General features: G+C 36.1%; 1 protein-coding gene across 1 annotated transcript in view; it reads left to right on the top strand.

Moving 5' to 3' along the window:
• DPYD (dihydropyrimidine dehydrogenase) overlaps positions 1–23,454 on the top strand; it is a 793,614-nt gene that overhangs the window by 274,998 nt on the left and 495,162 nt on the right. The window lies entirely within an intron of this gene.

Genomic DNA, 23,454 nt, shown 5'->3' with positions numbered 1-23,454 from the left:
ATCTTCCCGGACCGGGGCACGAACCCGTGTCCCCTGCATTGGCAGGCGGACTCTCAACCACTGCGCCACCAGGGAAGCCCTAAAAGATATTTCTGATAGGATAATATAGTCATCGAATTGTTTTTTCTAAAGGTATGTATTTACTGCTCAGATCAGATAATGCATATTAGTGATTCTGTACAGAAAGGTTATTAGGATATCAGGTTATAGCCTTACAAAGGTTATATAAAGGTTACAATAAGATATCTCACATAATCTTGAAAATTATATGGAAATATATATATATATATATTTTTTTTTTTATTACAATTCCCAAGACTTCTTCAAATATTAAAAAGCCAAGTAAAGAAATCTTATTCCTTTGGTACAGTTACTATTGAACATTGTTATATTGGTCAGTAAATTTTATATATTGATTGGTATAACAAAATTTCTTGAAAAAAATAGTCTCTCCTGATGAATTGGTAAACCTTCTTTCGTTAGATATTGATATCTATGTAGGTTACAATCATCTCCTTTTTACTCCATTGCCAGGAAACTCAGAGTTAATGTGAGTGTTCAATCATTGTAATTATCCAATTTTTAGATTATCTCAAATTTTATACTATCTCAAATACATTATGAAAGCAGGAGAATATATATTATAACTACATATCTGTAACCTATTTGGCCTTACACAAATTTGTGAATGGCATCTCTATTTATCCCATTAATTTTTGAGATTGTTGGGTTAGTTGAGATAAGATGGGGGTTATAAAATATAGATGACACCTTGATAAGTTATTGTACATACAGATAGCACATGCACAGTATTGATCACTGGTAGACATTAAGTTCAGACTTAAATAGAGATCTGAGTCTGATTTCTCTCCTCAAACACTTTTAAACCCAAACCTACAATTTCACAGCTAAAGGCTTGTTATTTAGCATAAGGACAACATCATATGCTTATCTTTAGTTAAATGCATATGTGTGTGGAAAGAATAAAATTTTAGCACTATCACTTATTTTAAACCTAATACAAAAGTGTTTCAGATCCTTTCCTTGTGGGAAACTAAAACGAGAAGATAGAATGGATAGAGAAAGAAAAGGGGGGAGGGATTGATTTTATGAAAATGTAAGGACAAGAACATATTAAGGCATAAACAGGAAATTCAGATTTTGACTGGTAAAGACAACTTTTACCCATGTCCATTATTTTATTCAATTATTTGTCATATTTCTAACAATGATTATTGGTCTAGGCACTCTACTAGTCACTAAGAATTCCATGATTATTTAGACATACTTCCTGGAGACTCATATATATATATATTTTTTTATAATTACTGTACTAATGGGAGGGTGGGAGTCTTTTAGACAGAGGTGAGGTAACTCCATTGCTGGCAGAGAAGATCGTGTCCACCACAACACAGGAACTTGAAAGAATGGAGTGAAATTTGAAAACTGTGGCAAGTATTGTATGATGTATTCCTAAGATTCATGCTGAAGGGTAAGAAAGTATATGACAGGGATAGGGCATGACAGTAGGGCATGAATAAATTGTTATGGGTCATATATGAGGTTAAAAGTTTATGGAGTTTGGATTTATTCCCAAGACAGTGGGAGGCATCTGAATTTCTGGATTAATGACATCGGAGCCTCTATGCTTTAGGCCTCCAGGCTTAGGAGCATCACCATACAAAAAAACTTGCCATGGTACTCTTACTCTCCCCTCTGCCCTCAAATTAATATTCTGTAAGGTTAGTTGATACCTGAGTGAAATCATGGTAACATGTTTTTCATGTTGCTTTTCTTACTGACTTTGAATCCCTCAGATCTTGATCTGAAAAAGGATCTTGCAAAAATTCACATAATTTTTATTATAAATTTACTGGAATGGGGACCATATCAATATGTATGGCTTTTAGCACCATACCTTAATGAGAGAAAGTTTATGAATAGTCACTAATGATATCGATTCATACTGGTGAAATGAAATATTTATAAAGCATTTCCTTTACACTTAATTGGGTGGGGACTTCCCTGGTGGTACAGTGGTTAAGAATCCTCCTGCCAATGCAGGGGACACAGGTTCGAGCCCTGGTCCAGGAAGATCCCACATGCTGTGGAGCAACTAAGCCCATGCACCACAACTACTGAAGCTGGCGTGCCTAGAGCCCGTGCTCTGCAACAAAGAGTAGCCCCCGCTCACCACAACTAGAGAAAGCCCGCGTGCAGCAATGAAGACCCAACACAGTCATAAATAAATAAATAAATTTAATTGCATGGCAGTCTCCAGTTCATGAATTTATTGTAAAATCAATTTTGGTCTTAGAGTTGGCTTTGAGTTCTTATTGTTCAAGACTTGTTAGTCAAAGAGAATGATTAACATGAGACTGTGTTTTTGAAAAGAAAATGAAAGTGATGCTCAAATTCTTTGTTGTAGTATCTGTATTATTGGGCTATCTTTAAGGCAGTAAAGAAATGCAGTTTACATCAGTTGTCAGTTCTTTAGGTCGTAAGGATGTTATGGGGTGTCTCCAGTGACTCATGATCCATAAGATCATCCATAATATCTTGTATTACAAGTCGATCCATTTTCCATAATGTGTTTCCCTAGAGAGAAAAAAATTCAGAAAGATTTTACAGTTGTCTCTTTGTTCCAGTTTCTTTTTGTAGGCTTAAAAATTACTGTGGGTAGACAAATTGCCCTTCATTGTCTTCTGAAATGATTTAAATAGCTTAAGCAAATTTTTTAAAAAGTATGTCCCTGCACCTGTGTTCTAGAAATTTGATGTTAGGCATATTCATAGAAACACAGCATATGTTATAAATTTATTATTTTTGTGGATATAATTCTGAATGGATATTATGACTGCATTTATTTGCCATTTTAGATATGTAGTGTGATTTAGCTCAGGATAAAGCAATACAGAATCCAAAAAATATAGTACCATTTAGGATTTTTGCTGTAAAATCTATTACACTGTAGGAGGTTTCACATTTCTAAAGTGAAAGCAGTGAGTACTGTGGGGTCAGGGACTAACCAGTGAATGAAAGTCAGAACTCAAAATGAAGTGCCTTTTCTGTTTAACACTGGGCAATGATAGAAACTGATAATGTTTGATTAATGAACGGCAGCCTTGCAGCGGGTGAAAACATCTGCAAGAAGTGATTTATTATTTCAAAGGTATTGGAAGCTTGCAGTATCTTGCAGATTTAAGTATGTGTGCCTGAGTAAAATAAATGAGATGCAACATGTGAAAAATGAAAACGCATTACTTGTAAAGGATGTGTCACAAGCAGGGTATTTTTGTTCAAGTACACTTTGTCATGGGGACTTTTAATGCTGTTCTGAATACAAATCATTTAACTGGTTCATAAAATCGCCTCAGTTGGAATTCTTGCATCTATCATCCAAGACGTAAATGAGGGTTAAACTTAATGTGGTGTAACAACATCCCTTAAATGTTCAAATTCTGCATCATATACAACTATTAAAATTGCACATATGTTTTATGTATAAAGATGAATAAATTGTAGATACTTGAAACAACAGTCCCCAAATAGAAACAAGGTTTGAAGTCTTGAGGCCTTAACACTCATCAAATACTCTGAGTTGAGGATTTCACTGCAACTTTTATAGCTAGACATTTGAATAATCTATCATTTTATGATTGAACAATTTTTAGTTAGGTGACATGTTATATGATAAATAATAGAATGCAATGAAGGGAGTGATACTGTTTTAAGCACTGCTGTTGGAGTTCTAATGTGCGTGTGTGTTGTGTATGTGAGTGTGTGTGTGTACACAACTGGAATTATTCACTGTTGCTTAGGTAAAAATTATACCTTTTCTATAAAAGTAGTTACCTTATATTTCACATATACTAGATCATTATTTCAGAAAATAAAATTCAAAATTCTTTCAAGTTACTAGTAACCTAATAATAGTCATAGTGGGTTAAACCCAATGAAAAAAAATGTGAAAATAAACTTGGAACAGTAGCAGAATTATGCCATCAGGACTACTAATTCCTTTTTGTGTGGTTTGTGAGATATATCTGCTTGTTTAACTCACCTCTAAAAGGCACTTTTGCAAAGTGTGGTGTTGTTACTAATGAGGAACATCCTCTTCAGATCAACAAGATTTTTAAAAATGTAATCACTATCATAAGAAAACTAACTTCTATGAAAGAATTTTTTTAATATTATGGAACTTATTATATGTTATTCTTAATGAATTAGAAAGTAAATTGCAGCAAGGTTTATGCATCCCTTTTGCCTATGGTAGCTTTAGGACTGAGCATAAACTAAATCCTTATTAAATGTTTAATTGAATGATTGAATAAATGAAGAGATTAGTAAAGAAAATATTATTCACTGCAAATTTACTCATTCATTTAACAGGGTACTGGGAAACCTGCTTCATGTCAGGCATTGGGCAGGTTCTGGAAATATATACGTGAAGAGGACACACATAATCCCTGCTCTTAAGGAGATCCTAGGCTGGTGGGAAACAAATATTAAATACAACACATACCACATCGTGAAACAATTTTAAAAGTGATATAATGAATTGTAAAGGACTATGAGGCTGCATTCCAAGGGGACCTAACCTGAGTGAGAGACACGGAGGGATCATGTAACCTGAGCGAGGAGAGAGCAAAGAAAGGAGACTAGAGGCCAGAGAGGCGAGGTAGCTGGATGGGGAGTGAAAGAATCAGATTTCCATTTTTTTTTTAACATCTTTATTGGAGTATAATTGCTTTACGATGGTGTGTTAGTTTCTGCTGTATAACAAAGTGAATCAGCTATACATACACATATATCCCCATATCCCCTCTCTCTTGCATCTCCCTCCACCCTCCCTATCCCACCCCTCTAGGTGGTCACAAAGCACCGAGCTGATCTCGCTGTGCTATGCGGCTGTTTCCCACTAGCTATCTACTTTACATTTAGTAGTGTATATATGTCCAAGCCACTCTCACTTTCTCCCAGGTTACCCTTCCCCCTTCCCATGTCCTCAAATCCATTCTCTACGTCTGTCTTTTTTCCCAGCACCATTTATTAAAGAGGTTGTTTTCTCCATTGTATGTTCTTGCCTCCTTTATCAAAGATAAGGTGACCATATGTGCATGGGTTTATCTCTGGGCTTTCTATCCTGTTCCATTGATCTATATTTCTGTTTTTTGTGCCAGTACCATAGTGTCTTTACTACTGTAGCTTTGTAGTATAGTCTGAAGTCAGGGAGCCTGATTCCTACAGCTCTGTTTTTCTGTCTCAAGATTGCTTTGGCTATTTGGGGTCTTTTGTTTTTCCATACAAATTATGAATTTTTTTGTTTCAGTTCTGTGAAAAATGCCAGTGGTAGTGTGATAGGGATTGCACTGAATCTATAGATTGCTTTGGATAATATAGTCATTTTCACAGTGCTGATCCTTCCAACCCAAGAACATGGTATATCTCTCCATCTATGTGTATCATCTTTAATTTCTTTCATCAGTGTCTTATAATTCTCTGCATACAGGTCTTTTATCTCCTTAGGTAGGTTTATTCCTAGGTATTTTATTCTTTTTGTTGTAATGGTAAATGGGAGTGTTTCCTTAATTTCTCTTTCAGATTTTTCATCATTAGTATATAGGAATGCCAGAGATTTCTGTGCATTAATTTCGTATCCTGCTACTTTGCCAAATCCATCCATTAGCTCTAGTAGTTTCCTGGTAGCATTTTTAGGATTCTCCATGTAGACTATCATGTCACCTGCAAACACTGAGTTTTACTTCTTCTTTTCCAACTTGGATTATTTTTATTTCTTATTCTTCTCTGATTGCTGTGGCTAAAACATCCAAAACTATGTTGAATAATAGTGATGGTAGCGGGCAACCTGATCTTGTTGGAAGTGGTTTCAGATTTTCAACATTGAGAAAGATGTTGGCTCTGGGTTTGTCAGATATGGCGTTTATTATGTTGAGGTAACTTCCCTGTATGCCTACTTTCTGGGGAGTTTTTATCATAAATGGGTATTAAATTTTGTCAAAACCTTTCTCTGCCTCTCTTGAGATGATCAGATGGTTTTTATCCTTCAGTTTTTTACTGTGGTGTATCACATTGATTTATACACATATACTGAACAATCCTTGCATTCCTGGGATAAACCCCACTTGATCATGGTGTATGCTCCTTTTCATGTGCTGTTGGATTCTGTTTGCTAGTATTTTGTTGAGAATTTTTGCATCTATGTTCATCAGTGATACTGGTCTGTAGTTTTCTTTCTCTGTGACATCTTTGTCTGGTTTTGGTATCAGGGTGATGGTGGCCTCGTAGAATGAGTTTGGGAGTGTTCCTCCCGCTGGTATATTTTGGAAGAGTTTAAGAAGGATAGGTGTTAGCTCTTCTCTAAATATTTGATAGAATTCACTTGTGAAGCCATCTGGTTCTGTGCTTTTGTTTCATGGAAGATTTTTAATCACAGTCTGAATTTTAGTGCTTGTGATTTGTTTGTTTATATTTTCTATTTCTTCCTGGTTCAGTCTCAGAAGGTTGTGCTTTTCTAAGAATATGTCCATTTCTTCCAGGTTGTCCATTTTGTTGGCATATAGTTGCTTGTAGTAATCTCTCATGATGTTTTGTATTTCTTCAATAACAGTTTTTACTTCTCCTTTTTCATTTCTAATTCTGTTGATTTGGGTCTTCTCTTTTTCTTGATGAGTCTGGCTATTGGGTTATCAATTTTGTTTATCTTCTCAAAGAACCAGCTTTTAATTTTATTGATCTTTGCGTTGATCTTTGTGTTTCCTTATTTACTTTCATTTTGGATGTCCTGTCCATTGGTGAAAGTGGGGTGTTAAAGTCCCCTACTATGATTGTGTTACTGTCGATTTCCCCGTATATGGCTGTTAGCATTTGCCTTATGTGTTGAGGTGCTCCTATGTGGGGTGCCTACATATTTAGAATTGTTATATCTTCTTCTTGGATCAATCCCTTGATCATTATTTAGTGTCCTTCTTTGTCTCTTGTAATAGTCTTTAATTTGAAGTCTATTTTGTCTGATATGAAAATTGCTACTCCAGCTTTCTTTTGATTTCCATTTCCATGGAATATCTTTTACTTCCCTTCACTTTCAGTCTGTATGTGTTCCTAGGTCTGAAGTGGGTCTCTGCTTGTAGACAGCATATATACGGGTCTTGTTTTTGTACCTATTCAGCCAGTGTATGTCTTTTGGTTGGAACATTTAATCCATTTACATTTAAGGTAATTATCGATATGTGTGTTCCTATTCCCGTTTTCTTAATTGTTTTGGGTTTGTTATTTTAGGACTTTTCCTTCTCTTGTTTCCTGCCTAGAGAAGTTCCTTTAGCATTTTTTGTAAAGGTGATTTGGTGGTGCTGAATCCTCTTATCTTTTGCTTGTCTGTAAAGGTTTTGAATCTGAATGAGATCCTTGCTGGGTATAGTAATCTTGGTTGTAGGATTTTCCCTTTCATCACTTTAAATAGGTCCTGCCACTCCGTTCTGGCTTGCAGAGTTTCTGCTGAACAATCAGCTGTTAACCTTATGGAGATTCCTTTGTATGTTATTTGTTGTTTTTCCCGTGCTGCTTTTAATAGTTTTTCTTTGTATTTAATTTTTTGATTAATATGTGTCTTGGCATGTTTCTCCTTGGATTTTTCCTGTATGGTACTCTGTGCTTCCTGGACTTGATCAACTATTTCCTTTGCCATATTAGTAAAGTTTTCAACTATAATCTCTTCAAATATTTTTCAGTCCCTTTCTTTTTCTCTTCTTCTTCTGGGACCCCTATAATTCGAATGTTGGTGCATTTAATGTTGTCCCAGTGGTCTTGAGACTGTTCTCAATTTTTTTCATTCTATTTTCTTTATTCTGCTCTGCAGTAGTTATTTCCAGTATTTTATCTTCCAGGTCGCTTATCTGTTTTGCCTCAGTTATTCTGCTGTTAATATTCTGCTGTTAATATTCTGCTTCTAGAGAATTTTAAATTTCATTTATTGTGCTGTTCCACATTGTTTATTTGCGCTTTAGTTCTTCTTTATCCTTGTTAAACGTTTCTTGTATTTTCTCCATTCTATTTCCAAGACTTTATATCATCTTTACTATCATTATTCTGAATTCTTTTTCAGGTAGACTGCCTGTTTCCTCTTCATTTGTTTGGTCTGGTGGGATTTTACCTTGCTCCTTCATCTGCTGTGTGTTTCTCTGTCTTCTCATTTTTCTTAGTTTACTGTGTATGGGATCTCCTTTTCGCAGGCTGCACGTTCATAGTTCTCCTTGTTTTTGGTGTTTGCCCCGAGTGTCTATCATTGGTTCAGTGGGTTGTGTAGGCTTTTTGGTGGAGGGGAGTTGTGCCTGTGTTCTGGTGGATGAGGCGGGATCTGTCTTTCTGGTGGGCAGGTCTGCGTCTGAGGGTGTGATTTGGGGTTTCTGTGACTTTATTATGATTTTAGACAGCCTGTCTGCTAATGTGTGTGGTTTTGTTCCTGTCTTGCTAGTTTGTTTGGCATAGGATGTCCAGGACTGTAGCTTGCTGGTCGTTGAGTGGAGCTGGGTCTTAGCGTTGAGTTGGAGATCTCTGGGAGAGCTTTTGCTGTTTGACATTACGTGGAGCCAGGAGGTCTCTGTTGGACCAGTGTCCTGAACTCGGCTCTCCCACCTCAGAGGCACAGGCCTGACACCTGGCTGGAGCACCAAGACCCTGTCAGCCACATGGCTCATAAGAAAAGGGAGAGAGAGAAAGAAAGAAAGAAAGGAAGGAAGGAAGGAAGGAAGGAAGAGAGAAAGAGAGAGGGAGAGAGAGAAAGGAAGGAAAGAGGGAAGGAAGGAAGGAAGGAAAAGAAAAGAAAATAAAGTTATTAAAATAAAAAGTAATTATTAAAATTAAAGAAAATTAAAAAGTAATAAAAAAAAGAAAAAAAAGAAGAAAGTAAGAAGAGAACAGCCAAACCAAAAAACAAATCCTTCAATGATAACAAGCTCTAAAGACTATACTAAAAAAAAACAAACAGCAAATAAAACCAGACAGAACCCTAGGGCAAATGGTAAAAGCAAAGCTATAGAGAGAAAATTCCACAAAGAAACATACACATAACTCACAAAAAGAGAAAAAGGAAAAAAATATATATATCATTGCTCCTGAAGTCCACCACATCCATTTGGGATGATGCATGGTCTATTCAGGTGTTCCACAGGTGCAGGGTATATCAAGTTGATTGTGGACATTTAATCTGCTGCTCCTGAGGCTGCTGGGAGAGATTTTCCTTTCTCTTCTTTGTTCGCACAGCTCCTGGGGTTCAGCTTTGGATTTGGCCCTGCCTCTGCGTGTAGGTCACCTGAGGGAGTCTGTTCTTTGCTCAGACAGGACGGGGTTAAAGGAGCAGCTGATTCGGGGGCTCTGGCTCACTCAGGCCAGGGGGAGGGAGGGGTATGGAATGTCGGGTAAGCCTGTGGGCAGCAGAGGCCGGCTTGATGTTGCAACAGCCTGAGGTACGCCATGTGTTCTCCCAGGGAAGTTGTCCTTGGATCCCGGGACCCTGGCAGTGGCGGGCTGCACAGGCTCCCCGGAGGGGAGGTGTGGAGAGTGACCTGTGCTTGCACACAGGTTTCTTTTTGGCTGTAGCAGCAGCCTTAGCATCCCATGCCCGTCTCTGGTGTCCACACTGATAGCCACGGCTATCACCCATGTCTGGAGGTTGTTTAGGTGGTGCTCTGAATCCTCTCTCCTTGCGCACCCCAAAACAATGGTCTCTTGCCTCTTAGGCAGTTCCAGACTTTTTCCCGGACTCCCTCCCAGCTAGCTGTGGAGCACTGGCCCCTTCTGGCTGTGTTCATGCATCCAACCCCAGTCCTCTCCCTGGGTTCTGACCTCTGAAGCTTGAGCCTCAGCTCCCAGCCCCCACCTGCCCCGGTGAGTGAGCAGACAAGCCTCTCGGACTAGTGAGAGCCGGTCGGCACCGATCCTCTGTGCGGAAATCTCTCTGCTTTGCCCTTCGCACCCCTGTTGCTGTGCTCTCCTCCGTGGCTCCGAAGCTTCCCCCCCGCCGCCACCCGCAGTCTCCGCCTGGGAAGGGGCTTCCTAGTGTGTGGAAACCTTTCCTCTTTCACAGCTTTCTCCCACTGGTGCAGGTCCCGTCCCTACTCTTTTGTCTCTGTTTTTTTCTTTTTTCTTTTGCCCTACCCCGGTATGTGGGGAGTTTCTTGCCTTTTGGGACGTCTGACTTCTGCCAGTGTTCAGTAGGTGTTCTGTAGGAGTTGTTCCACATGTAGATGTATTTCTGATGTATTTGTGGGGAGGAAGGTGACCTCTACATCTTTCTCTTCCACCATCTTGAAGGTCTCTCATGACCCTGTCATTTCTGCAGCTGTTTCAGCTCCCAGTTCCATAGTAATCAGATGTGGCTACAACCACTTTTCATTGCTCTTCCCAAACTTCTCCCAAAAATGTGTGAGTGTAGCAGACTTTTCCAAAGTTTGGTGCTTTATTTAAATCTTTCTTCTTATATTGAGGAAAAGTTGAAACCTCCACATCACCAGTATCAACTGCTGTTATGAAGCCACAGTGAACCACCTCCTGTGTTCACAAAGCACCTTACAGATCCCAGCATTCTTAAGCCTCCTGGTTCTTCTGCCTCAGACTCTTTTGTCCACAGAGGTCACTTGGTCACAGGAGGCACGGGACAGGTGAGGGTGGCAGGGACAGTGGTTTCTGAGTGCCCAGGAGCGGGTGGTGTTTTGAGTGAGCCGTCCTCGGTTAAGCGGCACAAAGAGGAGACAGAGAGCAGTGGCCTGCGTCAGGAGAGGGAGGGCGGTAAAAGCAGACAGCGCCAGCTACTATCTGGTGGGCTCCATTCCGGTGGCCTCCTGCCCCACAGCTCTTAAGTTTCTGATATTGGGAAGGCACGGTGGCCTCCCATTGCTGAGACCTTGATCCTTGGTAGGCGCATGTGGCCGCCTCCATATTTCCATTTTAAAGGAATCTCTTTGGCAGCTGTATAGAGGGAAGGGTAGAGGTAGGAAAATCATTTAAGAGGCTTTACTAATAGGAACGCAAGATGATGGCATTGATTCTGCTCTTTTCAGGAACACAGATCTCTTCCTATTATGGTCTCTCGACCTCTCCCCTGTCTCTCATTTTCTCTGTTCTCTGGGAGCATTCATGGCCTAAAAGTAAGGGGCTTTTCATCATTACTGTTTGGTACCTCCTAACTCCCCCTTCTTATATTTAACTTAGAATTATTTATGAAATCTTAACTGTCATTTAAATTAAACACAGGAATACTTGTCTGGCAACAAGACAGTCCCCCCAAAGTTTTCTTTGTACTTTTTGCTTATTTTCAAAATTTTGACTCCCCTGAAGTGTCAAAAAAATTAATTACCATCTTTTAATTACCAAATAGTAATACATGGTTAATTGCATTGTGATCAGATTTAAATACATTACTATATGCAGCCACAGAATCATTCAAAACTGCAAAAGAAACATTATTTTTTAAGTAACTTATTCATGTGCAGACAAAATTATAACTAGAATAAGAAATATGAAGATTTATTTAATAACAGTCATGAAAGAATTTCTGTAACCTTTGTGTTTTCTAAAATTTGCTAACCTTCACTGTCAGGAATATTTTCCTCATCTTTTTTACTTATAAATCAGTCTTAAGTGGAAATAGGCATGATCATCTTGAGAGCTCCTTATGTAGCTGAAAATCTTCATTAAATTGACTTCTCCAGCCTGAATAATTACAGTTCCAATTAATTAAAGACTAAAAATTGCTTCCTCAATTAAACTGAAATGTGTAGGCAAACATATGAAAATATAAGCCTTCTAGATTTAAGAGTTTTCTTAGAACTCCTTGCTAAGATGTCAAATATTAATATTGCCTAGCATCCTTAACATCAAAGAACATACAGAGGTATGTCCTTCTTTCTAATTATGTAGATATAACATATGTAAAACAAAATTAAGATCCACGGCATACTTAGTAGGAATCTAATAAGAATTCATAATAAATATAGGTTTCTGGTTCTTTCTGTCTTTAAACTGGATCTGCAGCCCTGGACAAGTCACACCCTTCCCAGGTCCCACATGCAGGGTAGATATGATGATGAAAAGAAATGACACATGTGAAACCTTGATAATTATGCATCAGTCTGTAATCCTTATAAATATTAATTGTTGGTACTGACATTGATTCCCACTTTTCATCTCATATAAAACTGAACATAGTTTCAGACTCATATAAATGGCATAAGCAGACTCTATGTCCTTATGTGCGTCCTTCATAAGAAAATGTGAACACCAACCAATCCCACATTAAGATTATTTCTTGCAAGGTTTTGTACCTTCAACTTAACATTGTGGGGCATTTTTTAGGCTGGCTGTGGGGATGGAAGGTAGCACTTGGTGATTTAAACAACTAGAAGCTAATTGTCAGTATTGAGAGATTTTCATAATGGACGAAAATTTGACAGTTTACACTTTCAGTAGGGTTTCTGTTGTAGGAAAGAATCCAGGGTAACAAGAGAAAGAACCATAGTTTAGGTTATTTTGTAATACAAGTATGAAAGAAATGAATACATACAGAAGGATACCTATGTGCTTTGGGGGAGATAGTTCAGAAAGTGATTGTAGACAGTGAATATTAAAAAGCTGTATTAAATAGCTATTTAAATAGTCTTTCTCCATTCCTTTCTACATATACACACATATAAAGCTGTCATCTCAGAATAATTTGAACTAAATGATTTTGGGCTTTAAAGACAGAAGTTGAAGTGACTAGTACCCCATAAAGTCATACAATATTTTATATATGTGTATATATATAATGTATATAATATTTTATACACACACACACACACACACACACACACATACCCACACATATAGAGAGACAGAGACAGAGAAATTATATAGTATAAGCCAGTCATATTGGAAATGAGAGTAAAGCCCAAAGGACTTGAGAAAGTTTTGAAAGATAGAGGGTAATAAAACAAAATATCAAGAAAGACCTAATTTAAACAATCACTGTCAACAAGCAGATTATGAAATTGACCAATCAGGAGGAATAACCAGGATGACCAATTTTCTAATGGATTTTTGTGTTTAAAGTGTGTCAATTACCTATTGCTACATAACAAACAACCCCACATTTATTTGCTTATGATTCCATGGATGGCACTTTGATCTGGGATCAAACAGAAGTTCTGCTACACATGTTTTCAGCTGTTTTTACATGAATTGGAATCAGTTGGGAGGTTGCTTAGAAGCTGGTTGGCCTGGGATGGGCTTCTCACATGTCTCAGGTGTCAACTGGAAAAATTGGAGTTTTTTAATCTACACATTTATCCCTCTTCACATGATATCCCATCCTCTATCTCTCTTCACATGGTATCTCATCCTCAAGGAGGCTAGCCCAGTTGTTCACAAGGTAGGTTTGTTCCAAGAGAATGAATGTACAAGCTTCAAGTCTTCTTGAAGCCAAGGCTTAGAAGTCACACAGTGTTATTCTCACCCCATTATTTTGGTCAAAGCAATTGTTACAGGATAATCCAAATGCAGAGGCAGGGTCATAGATTCCCCTTAAATTTTAAGGAGAGGAATGGCAAAGTCATCTACAATGGGTCATGCATATAAGGATGGAAGGAGTTCTTATGGCCTTCTGTGCAAACAATCTACAGTCCACGGATAGTATGTTATATTGAGAAAAAAGTAGATTTTATTTTTTCCAGGTGGTTTCTCTTTCAGCATAGGCTTTCAGCATGAAAACTGTTCTATGGAGGGTCTCAACTGACTGAAATGAGATAGCAGGAGTCATATGCCTATGCATAGTTTCAAAGAATCATGTATTCTAAGTGATTATGATTGAAGATTCCAGAACTGTAGTGCCTGGGTTTAAACTTAGTTTTTTTTATTGAATGAGTTACTCAGTAACTCCTTGTTTCAGTCTTCTTAACTTTAAGTCTGGAAAATAATATAACTGCCTCACTGGATCATAGACAGGATTAAGTGATTTGGTACAGGTAAAATGTGTAAAATCGTGCCTGGCATAAAATAAATGCTTAACATGTGTTAGCTATTATTATATCTTAATCCCAGTTCTCCATACAAATGGGGAAATTTTTTGTTCTAGTTCTGTGAAAAATGCCAGCGGTAGTTTGATAGGGATTGCATTGAATCTGTAGATTGCTTTGGGTAGTAGAGTCATTTTCACAAAGTTGATTCTTACAATGCAAGAACATGGTATATCTCTCTATCGGTGTGTATCATCTTTAATTTCTTTCATCAGTGTCTTATAATTTTCTGCATACAGGTCTTTTGTCTCCTTAGGTAGGTTTATTCCTAGGTATTTTATTCTTTTTGTTGCAATGGTAAATGGGAGTGTTTCCTTAATTTCTCTTTCAGATTTTTCATCATTAGTGTATAGGAATGCAAGAGATTTCTGTGCATTAATTTTGTATCTTGCTACTTTACCAAATTCATTGATTAGCTCTAGTAGTTTTCTGGTAGCATCTTTAGGATTCTCTATGTATCGTATCATGTCATCTGAAAACTGTGACAACTTTACTTCTTCTTTTCCGACTTGGATTCTTTTTATTTCTTATTCTTCTCTGATTGCTGTGGCTAAAACTTCCAAAGCAATGTTGAATAATAATGGCGAGAGTGGGAGTAATATTACTCAGGCATAAAAAAAACAAAATTGAGTTATTTGTAATGAGGTGGATGGACCTAGAGTCTGTCATACAGAGTGAAGTAAGTCAGAAAGAGAAAAGCAAATACCATATGCTAACACATATATATGTAATCTTAAAAAAAAAAAATGGTTATGAAGGACCTAAGGGCAGGATGGGAATAAAGATGCAGACCTACTAGAGGATGCACTTGAGGACATTGGGAGGGGTAAGGGTAAGCTGGGAGAAAGTGAGAGAGTGACATGGACATATATACGCTACCAAATGTAAAATCGATAGCTAGTGGGAAGCAGCCACATAGCACAGGGAGATCAGTTCGGTGCTTTGGGACCACCTAGAGGGGAGGGATATGGAGGGTGGGAGAGAGGGAGATGCAAGAAGGAAGAGATATGGGGATATATGTGTACGGATAGCTCATTCACTTTGTTATAAAGCAGAAATTAACACACCATTGTAAAGCAATTATACTCCAATAAAGATGTTAAAATAAATAAATAAATAAATAAAAATGAACCATTACAATACACTGAGATAGATGTAAAAAAAAAAAATCTCAGTTCTCAATAGTGAATAAAACTATATGTCCTTATGATATAAATCAATATAATCTCTAGTTTTAATTGTATTTCTACGTGTTTTCTGTTACTGTTTACTTGTATAGCCACTTTATTTCAGTAATTATGTTCTAAGCTTTATTCTCAAAACACTAATTTTAACCATAATCGTATAACAGAAATAAAGTTTATTCCCCAAGTATCTGGTTTCCTATCAAGCCCAAGACATAATACCTAATGAGATGATACACAGACATTAAATTGCTTCTAAAGCTCAGCTCCCTAATTCCTTTTCTTGTTACGTTAACACAGTCCACAGCACCTGGCCCACTTTTACTTTAGTTTTAGATTAGTTTTCCCATAGTGCCTTAGACATTCACTGTAAACCACAGACTGATTTCCACAGTCCTATCAAAGGTTGGGTTTTCTTCATGACAGCTGCTACTTGATTGAATCCAGGATGGATCTCACCACCTAGATTCCTTACTACTATTTCTGTTAGACCTAAACTATACCGATAGTCTCAAACCGTCACCTAGTAACAGCTGCAGTTAAATCCAGACCTGATATTTGGTAGCCTAGCTATGATTGCAAAGTTCCTTTCAACAATAACTTTTCATGTTTCTATGAGGCCTATTGTCAAGGTGAAAGATAATGAAAACTTGATTTGGTAGTAGCAGCAGAAATGAAAATGAGAAGATGAATGAAAGAGAAAGGGCAGAGTTGACTCATCAGTAATTGGCAAAATATCAAATGTATGAATTGGAAAAAAATGGAGGAGAGTCTGAGGAGACTTTTGTTTTGGTAATCCTATTGGACATCATTTTTGTGATGATATAGTATTTGACAGTGTAATAATTTTAATACTTTGTTAGGAAAACAAATACAGAGTGAATTTATATATCTTTATTTTCAGAAGTTATATAATTATACAAAGGTACTTTGCAGATATAATATAGTCTGATAAGTATTTTAAGATAAACTTTCTTTGGCTTATTTAGAGAACTTATAAAGATGTAGCACTGTTGAATGAAATAATGTTCAGTAGTTTAAATTCAAGTAGGTCTTGAATTTAAAGTTTTCTGCTTTTAGTAAGAAACACATACTATATAAGTATATATTAGAATAAAAGCTGTATATTATACTGTTATTTCTGTTTTTCCTAGTTCTATACATGGTATATCTCACCTCCAGGGAATTTGTCTTCTATTTCTAATCAGATAAATAATTGGGCTCTGTACTTCCCATTGTTTTGGGTGACCAAATATAAAATTTGCTTAGAAAAAATATATAAACTCATGTTAAATTTTAAGAATAATATATGTCAATTTAATTTTCTGTATTTGTGAAAAGGACACCAAAATATTTAAACTTATATTTTCTAGTAAGCTAGCTTACATTTCTTCTTTTTTTTTCTTTTTTTTTTTTTTTTTGCGGTACACGGGCCTCTCACTGTTGTGGCCTCTCCTGTTGCGGAGCACAGGCTCTGGACGCGCAGGCTCAGCGGCCGTGGCTCATGGGTGCAGCCGCTCCATGGCATGTGGGATCTTCGAGGACCGGGGCACAAACCCGTGTCCCCTCCATCGGCAGGCAGACTCTCAACCACTGCGCCACCAGGGAGGCCCCTTACATTTCTTCTTAAAGTCAACATCAATAATATCAAAAACATCCAAACACATTTTTTTTCAGTAAAATCAGAATATAGATATAACTGGTATACTCCGAAGTATTTTAGGAGCTGCCAAGAGCTGCTTAAATCAGACAAAAACTGTAGAAGAGAAAGTGAAAACAAATATTATAGAGTTAGAAGTGAGAGATCTCATACAGCATGGCAATTTGCCCTTCTTTGCATAAATAAGTGTTGTAACTTGGGTGGGCAATGCTCGTAGGAAAAAACAAAAACAAAAAGCTCTTCCTGTACTTGATTTTGTTCAGTAAAACAGAGTAGGTGAAATTACTCAAGCAATCCCACATAAAAAAGCTATATTTGCAGGAAGCCATCTGTGTGCATGGCTGCAAAAAAAGGATAGAACCTTTGGGTTAATAATCTTGGAATGTTACCTTCTCTCACTGCCTAACCGCCTCTGCAGGATCATCCTCTAAATAACTAGTCTAAATGAAGTCAAAACATTAGGTAATGAGTAATAAGATATTATTGTGGCCTTAAAACATAAATACTGTAAGGAATTGTGGAAAAAAGCAAATACATTTACCAACAGATGAATCATACTCCCCAGAAACATACTGCAATTGAACATATAAAAATAATGACTCATATTTTGCTATTCATTTAAAACAAGAAAACGTAGTGTATCATCACCTCTATGAGTGAAAGCTGTAAAGCCTAAGTGCCAGAACCAAGGCAGAAAAATAGGAGGAGATAGAAAATGAATTGGCAGAATGTAAGAAAGATGACCAAAAGACAACATAATCACTGAATGGAAGAAAAATTAATAAAGATTGCAAAGCACTGTAAAGGACATATAACATGGAAATGAGAACAGCAAAAAATGATATGGATAAAGGGAAAGAATTATAATAACTGTAAGAAACAGTCAAAAGAGATCTAACATACACATAATTGGAGTCCTTCAGAAGAAAGCTTCTTCCTCCTCCAGTGGAACAGAACAAATATTTGAAATAATAATTCAAGAAAACTTCTATGCATGAAATAAAAGATTATAAATGATACTTTGAACATCTTGCCAGGAAAAATTACCCTGGAGTGCCTAAGACTGTGAAATATCCAAGGAAAATTAATGGATTTTTTTAAAGAATAAAAAAATATATATATTTTGGATATGTAAGGGAAAAGATCATGTCATACTTAAGAGAAAAAATATTAGACTGGCTTCATACAACTCTGCAGCATTATTCTAGAACAGAAACACTGAAGCAATACCTACAAGAGAGTCAAGGAAAGAAAATATGAGCTAAGTATTTTATTTTTAGCCAAACTGTCTTCAGGTATAAAGTCTACAGACAAACATTTTGAACATTCAAGAACTCAGGAAAGATTGTTTTCAGGAGACCCTTCTTGGTGAAACTATTAGAGAACAAACTTCAGTCAATCAGAAAAGATGCTGAGTGGTGGGTCAAAAGTGTTAGTGAGTGCTACAAACATAACTGAAGAATAAAGTCTAGAACAAATGTGGGGATCATGGTGATAGAACAGAATATGAATGAAATGTGCTATGCTTATGCTGAAATGATAAAAATAACAAATATGGAGGAAAAGTGGGAAACAATGTGAGGCTTTATCTTTAATAGCTAGGTAATCATTTAAAGCTGACTGAGTCACTCAATAGAAGTATAAGCACATTGAGCTTAACATAAATAAGCACATTACTCTTACATGTAATGGAAAAACATGAGGATGGAAATAGTATTGACTGAAGGCCAGTGGTGGAGAATGGGTGTTAGGGGAAGAAATCCTATCATTTTTCGTATTAGGGAACTATTGATCTTATCTAAAATATTAGTAGGTTGAGGGTATTGTTTTTGTAAAAATATCGAAAGAACTACCCAGTTTATTTTATTTTTAACATCTTTATTGGAGTATAATTGCTTTACAATGGTGTGTTAGTTTCTGCTTTGTAACGAAGTGAATCAGCTATACATATACATATATCCCCATATCTCTTCCCTCTTGCGTCTCCCTCCCTCCCCCCCTCCCTATCCCACCCCTCTACGTGGTCACAAAGCACTGAGCTGATCTACCTGTGCTATGCGGCTGCTTCCCACATATATATGGAATCTAAAAAAAAAAAGAAAAGTTGGTCATGAAGAGCCCAGGGGCAAGATGGGAATAAAGATGCAGACCTACTAGAGAAAGGACTTGAGGATATGGGGAGGGGGAAGGGTAAGCTGGGACAAAGTGAGAGAGTCGCATGGACATATATACACTACCCGTTTTAAATTTTTAGAAAGCAGCAGACCAAGTGGTAAAATATGTAAAAACCAGGAAAAATAGCATGAAATAAGATGACTTAGCTGACCAACTCTATTGACAATATCATAAAAGGCACAGAACAAAAACGAAAACAAATCCTTTAGATTGCATCTCAAATCAAGACCCAATTCTATGCTTTATTTAATAGGTACAGCTCAAACAAAGTGAATTGGAAAGGCTGAAATAAAAGGATGAGAATGTTACACAAGGTAAATGAAAACAAAAGTAAAGCAAGGGTCATGGTGCTAATAACAGGCAAGGTGAAATTCAGTTCAAAAGCAATAAAATGAGAAATAGGGCACTTTTTAATACCAAATGCTGAAAATCACAATGAAGATGTAGTAGTGATGAAAATCTATGCACCGAAAGCAGCAAATTTCCTATAGGCACATTACTAGTAGGAAACTTATTTCACCACTCTCAGTCCAAGCTGATCAAGGTGACCGAAGTGAGATAGAATTAAATAACATAATAATCAATTGCTAAAACACATAAACAAAACTCTGTACCTCGAAACTGAAAATACATCTTCCTTTAAAGCACCCATGGACAATTTTTAAATGAGCATGTACTATGCTATGAAGAAAATCTCAGTAAATTTTCATGAGTAGACACAATATTGATCATACTGTAACAATATATTGGTATTGATTAGCTGATCATGATGGAGTAAATACAAACAAACAATAAAAACACTGTATGGGAAATACAGGGGAAGAGATTTCCTTTAAACTACCTTTGGGTCAAATAGGAAATACTTATTGAAATAACAGAATTTGTAATATAAGTGGGGGGGAGATCAAAACTACATATAAAATCCTGTGGAATACAATTAATTATAGCCTTAAATAACTTTATCAACAAAAAAGAAAGAATAAAACAAAGATTTAAACTTCTGACCCAGAAGGTTAGGTTTAAATTGAAATAATAAAATAATAATATAATAAAATAATAATATAATTTAATATATTAATAAAAATAATTGAAATTGAGAAAAAAGAAAAGAAGTAATTAATAAAGACAAACTCAGAAATTAATGACTTAGAAAACAGAAAAATAGAATTAAAAAAAATAAATCTAATAGCTAGTCTTTGGCTATAAAACCAAATATATTAATTAGGAAAAGAGGAAAAAGTGAACAAACAAAACTGCAAAAAATATGAACTCTGAGTACTAAATAACTATAAATAACAGAAAAAATTAAGTAAATTATAAAAAGTTCTTTATAAAATTCAGGGCGAATACATTTGAAATGTATAATTCTTTACTAAAATAATGTTTACCAAAACTTACCTCAAAAAGAGAGTTGACTGATTTCCACAAACAAAAAGAAAAATATGTCATAGTTCACCTCACAAAAGTCAGGTTCAGAAATTTTCATAAGAGAGCAAACAACTTCATTATTATTTAAATTGCTTGGAAAGTAAGGAGCACTTCTAAAGTTTTTCCTATAATGTTCATAACTTTTATGCCAAACCTGACAAAAGTTGCCCAATTCTCCCCAAAAGAAAAAAAAAAAACCAAACTATGTACGAGTCTTACCAATCTCACTTATAAATATTAATACAAAATATTAAATGAAATTTATCAAGCAGACTCCACCAACACATTTAAAGAATAATGCACCAGGAAAAAGGGAGGTTCATTACAGAATATAAGCGTTGTTCAACATTAGGGAAAGCTAGTGATATACTGTATTAATAAGTCTAAGGAGAACATGATAATTTATATCAAAATTGGGAAGTCATTTGACAGAGTTCAAGAGTCATTATTGATTTTCAAAGAAAAATACGGTAAGTAGGATGAGATGGATATATTCTTAACACAAATATATATCTATCCTAATGCAAATCTAACATAACATTTCTCTAATGGAGAAACATTCTCAGTAAACTCAGGACCAAGACAATAATGATAATGTCCATTATCATTATTGTTATTTCACATTTACTGGAAGTAGTAGTCAGAACACTTAGGGAAAAGAAAGAAGATAGAGTTATAAGAATTGTATTGGTTGAGAAAAAATATTTCATTCTGGATGAGTACCAAAGAAAAATAACTGATAAACTTTCATAAACAAATTTCAGGAAAACTGGAGTTCAAAATTTGTGTACTGAGATCAGTAGCTTTTATATATGCAAACAAAAAATGATTCTAATTAACCTATTAGAAGATGTGGTGAAATGAAAGTATGTATTTATAAGAGCAACAGAAGTTAAAATATATTGTAATAAACCTAAAACATCATTAAATCTTATCAATTAAAATAATATGGTATTAGTACATGAAAAGACAGAGCAACAGAATAGATTAGAAAAACCCAGAAATGGACACAAATGTACATGAGAATTTAGTATATGTAAAAGGTGGTATTCCAAATTAGTGTGGAAAAACAAATTATTCATTACATGGTTTTGATATAACTGGGATATCCTCTGCAATAAAGTTGGATCTATGTTTCACATCCTACAGTAAGATAGAATAGCATGTTTCACAGAAAAGGAAATAAAAAATGGCCCTTAAACAGTTGAAAAAATGCTGAACTTCACTCATAATAAAAGAAATGCAAATTAACACTCCATTGAGGTGCCATTTTATCTATTAGTCTGGCAGATTGTTGATGAGGCTGTGAGAAAACAGACACTCTCATACAATGCTTATGTAAAACCATCAGTTCCACTTCTGAGAAATTTCTTTACACATAAGAAATGATGTGTCTACTAGTTTATTAACTGCAGTACTTTTTAAAGTAGCAAAGTAATGGAAACAACCTAAATGTCCATCAGGAGAGACTAGCTAATAATCAACAAATAAATTATGGTATATTTATACAACAGAATACTAGGAAGCTTTAAAAATACTGAAGAACATCTTTATATATCAATGGGGAAATATCTCTGAGATGGATCAGTAAAGTGAAAAAAGTTGGTGTACAACAATATATGCTGTCATTTATGCAAAAAATAGGGTAATAAGAATATTTACTTGTGTATGCATGAAAATTTCATATATTCAGTGCTATCCAAAAAAGTTAAAGCAGTGAAGACAATAGGGAAGGGGGACTGTTCACAATGTATCTTTCTGTATCTTATCTTTGAACTATGTGGAAGTATTACATATTTCAAAATGTAACTTTAAAATATTTTCCTTTAAAAACATGTGATAAATTTCACTGTATAGTGCCTTATCATCTGATATATATACACAAATATTTGCAACATGTGGAGCCCTGATAACTAAGGGTAGAAAGCAATGGGAAGACATTTTAACATGACATTTTGGTAGTTATACAAAGTTACAATTTTCTTTATTACATCTTAGAGATGGAGGAGCTTGAGAGTTCTAGTTCAAATTTTATAGACAGTAATAATAAAATATGTTTGCTGTGTTTTTCTCAGTGGTAGTCTTCTTTGCAGAAAGCCACAGAAGCTAGCTCAGGTTAAGAGTGATTCATTGTAAATATAGGACATGAGATGTTGCCAGGCTTTATGGGAAGTAGAAAGCATCAGGAATAGAGATAAAGCTCTTCATTTCTTGGTTGCCAAACAGTCTTGAATCTGATCTGTCTCTTTTTGTTTCTGCTATTTTCATCCTCTACTTTTCTCTATAACTTTACATGTGCTTACTGTACTTGTGTCCAAAAGAAACTGTACTTGTCTCCAAAAGAAGTCCTTAACCTTCTGCATTACAGATACCAACCAAATTCCCCACTACAGACTGCATATAGTATCTGGGCGGACTGATCAGAGGTTAGGACCTGGATAAAGCATTCATCCTCTGTCCAACCAGTTGTGTCCAAAGGAAGAATCATTTGGTTTATTCCCACAGCAAGACTTGGGACAGGCTAAGCAGTGACATATGTCTTTTATATTCCATGCATGTGTCAGCTAGGCAGTCATAATCTTCATCTAAGAAAGACAGGGAAGCTAGAAATCACTTTTCACATTGAAGAGGAAAAGTGAAGCATTGACTTCATAATAAATATTTTATGCTAGAAGACCAGCTACTGGGATCTATCTCTTTAAGGGGATTGACCTCTTAAAGTCATAGCAGGCAAGAATAAACAAGATATTTAGACTAACTTTCAGACCTTAGAGCTAGAGCACCAGAGTCAAGTATGAGTCACCCTTTTCTGCTATCACTTTACTGACCTCTGTGACTTTTCTATAAAAATGACCATTTTATTCACCCAGGAAAAATTTCCATGACGCATGGCATCTGTGAAGGGTCAGGAGCCTCCAGGCAGTGACAGTTGTTGCAAATG

The sequence above is a fragment of the Neophocaena asiaeorientalis genome, unplaced genomic scaffold (genome assembly GCF_003031525.2).
Source record: "Neophocaena asiaeorientalis asiaeorientalis breed wild unplaced genomic scaffold, Neophocaena_asiaeorientalis_V1.1 scaffold147, whole genome shotgun sequence".
NCBI classification, from domain to species: Eukaryota; Metazoa; Chordata; class Mammalia; order Artiodactyla; family Phocoenidae; genus Neophocaena; species Neophocaena asiaeorientalis.
The sequence above is the reverse complement of the archived record's forward strand: the minus strand, read 5'-3'. Positions and strand labels throughout refer to the sequence as shown.